Source organism: Diachasma alloeum, unplaced genomic scaffold (assembly GCF_001412515.2).
Source record: "Diachasma alloeum isolate Michigan unplaced genomic scaffold, Dall2.0 Dall_scaffold_00412, whole genome shotgun sequence".
NCBI classification, from domain to species: domain Eukaryota; kingdom Metazoa; phylum Arthropoda; class Insecta; order Hymenoptera; family Braconidae; genus Diachasma; species Diachasma alloeum.
Window position 1 is genome coordinate 158,709 of NW_021680551.1, and position 3,192 is coordinate 161,900.

At 46.7% G+C, this 3,192-nt stretch overlaps 1 pseudogene; it reads right to left on the reverse strand.

Moving 5' to 3' along the window:
• Nucleotides 1–1,197: 1,197 nt before the first annotated feature.
• LOC107042087 lies at nt 1,198–2,691 on the reverse strand (annotated as a pseudogene).
• Nucleotides 2,692–3,192: the final 501 nt, after the last annotated feature.

The following is a 3,192-nucleotide window of genomic DNA, read 5'->3' on the forward strand; positions in this document are numbered from 1 at the left end:
TTTTGCGCCGTTCCCGCGCATGATTTTTTGAAATTTCAATCTTTTGGGTTTTATTATGAAAAACAAATCAAAATATAGCGAAAAACAGCGGAAAATTTACGCTGAAGAATTCCTGTAGAGTAATCAAAATCTATTGACTTGTCTGTTAAATATCTTCTCTAGAAATGGCCACAAAAACAAATAGAATTTTCGAAAGAATTTCTGATAGAACTGATAGAACTGTGTCTGTGCGCTCTCTTCGAGGGGTTTCTCCCTAAAGTCATTCTCGCCTCCTGTGCCGCCTTCGTTGTCACCTCCACCAGTGTCGTCCATCTGTCCTCTAGCCCTTCCCTTAACTCACCTCTGTTCACCCACTCTCCTCTCCACTTTTCCTTAAATTCCTCTTCCCGATCTTCTTTCCATTTCAACCTCACTTTATTGTTGCTGCTTCCCTTATCTTTTGCTTCTTCTCTGCTCCATTTCACTCTGCAAACGATCGGTAGGTGGTCTGATCCTTCCTGATCCGTCACCTCCATCTCCCTGAACCTCTCGGCGGCCTCTTCCCCCTCCATTTGAACTATTATATAGTCTAGTACACTCCTCAATCCTGCTCCTTCCCCTATAAATGTAATTTTCCCTTCCTGATCTCCCTTAGCTCTCCCGTTCTGGATTAGCAGTGCTCTTTCCTCACACCACTCTATCAGCCTTTTCCCCTCGTTTCTAACAGTTTTATCCTGTGAGTTTCTCTCCATTATCCGCGACTCTTAATAATCGCCCGTAATGATCAGCCTTTCCTCCGAGCCCAGATCTCCACTAGTTCGTCCATTTTCCTCAAGGCCCCCTTCAAGTTCTTCCTGTCGTTGATATAAGTGCTCACCACGTTGTATCCTATGCGGTCTTCTTCTCTTTGATTTTCAGCGTAAGGCCATATTCCCATTCCTCCACTGTCCAGTCTGCTTCCAACGACCTCCTGACTCCTATTAAATGTCCTCCACTTGCCTTTCCTCTTTTACTCACTCTCTTTGCTTCTTCCCCGACCATTGGAATTGCTTATTTACCTTCTCCATCATCTTTCCCAGAGCTGTTTTCTCCAGATGAGTTTCTTGGAACATCACAATATCCATTTTTTTCCATTTTTCTTCATTCTTTCCAATGTTTGATACATTTTCTATATTCCAGTGCATTATCCATAGTACCTTGCCCTCCTCCCTCTCCACATTACCTGCCTCCTGTCTAAAAGGGCCCTCCGCTTTCACTCCTCTCCGTACTGTCCTTCAGCTTCGTTTCTCCCTTCCTTTCATCCCATTCCAACCAAGTCCCGTCCACACTGAAACAGTTGTAGCCTGTGTTGACCTGCCTGCCTTTCTTCCTCCAGTTTCTTGCCTCTTTCCCTATCCACTCTTATATCTCTTTCTGTCTGTCTGTGACGTCGTCCTGCAGGAACACTCCCCATCCTCGCTCTCTCAGTTTTGCCCTCTCCTTCATTATTTCCTTTTTGTCCTTCAGCTCTTCAGTCCTGGCCAGCCAGCCTCCGTTGCCCCTTCTATCCAACTAGTCTATCCTTACCTTCACGTCCAGCTCATTCAGAATCCATTCCTCTAATTCCTCCTTTCTCTATAATAGAGTACTAAATAATAGAGTTAATTCTTAAATTATGAAGTTCTTCCTCCTTGCTCGTCTCACCTCTTGCTCAGCCTGCCATTCCGCCTCCTCCAGTCCCCGTGGTGGTGGATTATAGAATTTTGTTGCCTCCTCCCCTTTTCTGATCTCCGCGTCCCAGTCCTCCTCTATCGAGATATTGCGATCTCCTCCATTTTGGCTGTCAACCGGTCCCTTCTCTCCATACTCCTTATCCTCGTCTCCCTTCTCCCAGAATCCAACATCGTCCGATGTTTTATTGTCCTCCTTTCCTTTTCCCGTGCCTTCCTCTTCTGGGTCCTTTGCTCTTGTTCTCCATTTTGTCGCTATTTCCTTCCATTCCTTTACTCTTTTGGCCAGCACTACCGCTTCCTCCTCCGCCTCTCTCAATCTTTCTTGTACTTCTCTGAGTTGGTCGTCTTCCCAGTGCTTTGTCCTCTCTTCTTCCTCCCTTCTTTTTTCACATTCCCCGCAATTGCCATTTCCCATCGCTTTCCTTACCTCTGTCCTGATCAGGAACTCCATATCATCCATTCTGGCTTCCCATTCCTCTTTCTGCCTCCTATCCCAATCCGCCATCCATTTCTCGAGTCTTTCGCAATTGGTAAAGCCTAACTCATCCTCCTCCTCCAGCGTCGATTCCCCTTTGCCGTCATTGTTATCTCCAGCCTCCCCCCTTCTGTTCTCCTCTCCTTCCCTCTCTAGGGCTAGTGATCCCTGTGTTGAGCTCCTCCCAGGCTCTAGCCGCTGTTGTCCTCCCTCTGCTTTATGCCCTGATGTTCTCTGTACACAACTTGGTGACCTGTCCCTATTCTCCTCTTCTTCTACCACCTCATTCTTGTCGTCATTTCCGCTTGCCTCTGCCCCTGCCCTATCCTCCGCTCCCTCTTTCTCACTGCCTTCGCCCTCTCTCTGCCTCCTCCGCGTCGTGGGTGTTTCTCTTATCCCTACTTCCTCGCTGTTTTTGTCTTTCGCCTTTCCGTCGGGTGTCCTCTGAAGGTCTTTTGTAGCCTCTTTCTCCATGTTCACGTTGCTGCCCTCGCTTCCCTCCTTTCGTTCCTCTCCCTTCCGCATACTGTTGCCATCTCCTTCATCTCTTCTCTCAAGTCTGAGTCCTTCTGTCCTTTCCCACTGTCACCGATCTCTTCCGCCTCTTCTCTCGGGACTGCCTCCTTCTGTCCTTTCCCACTAACAGTTTCCCTCTCCCAGAAGTCCTCCAGTTTCTTCACTGCTGACCTCGTTCTGTTTTTCGCTCCTGAAACCTCCCTCTACCTCTTCTTTATCGACCGATGCCTTCTTCCTGCCTCTTCTCTTCACTGTAGATGTCTCCATCGCCTTTTCTCGTTTCCCTTTCCGTCCGTTCCTCCTTTCTTGGCGTCGTCAGATCCGATCAATTAGCCCCTCATGTACAGATATTCCAAATTTTTATTTTTTTCCTCATTGAAGTTGTTTTGAAGACAATTACGAGCTAATAAAAAACAATTGCAAGTTGGTACTTTTTTAAAAATAAATGTTTGAAAAATCACCCCGGAAAAAAAAACGCATTATCCCCCCATATTTCATTATTTCCAAAAA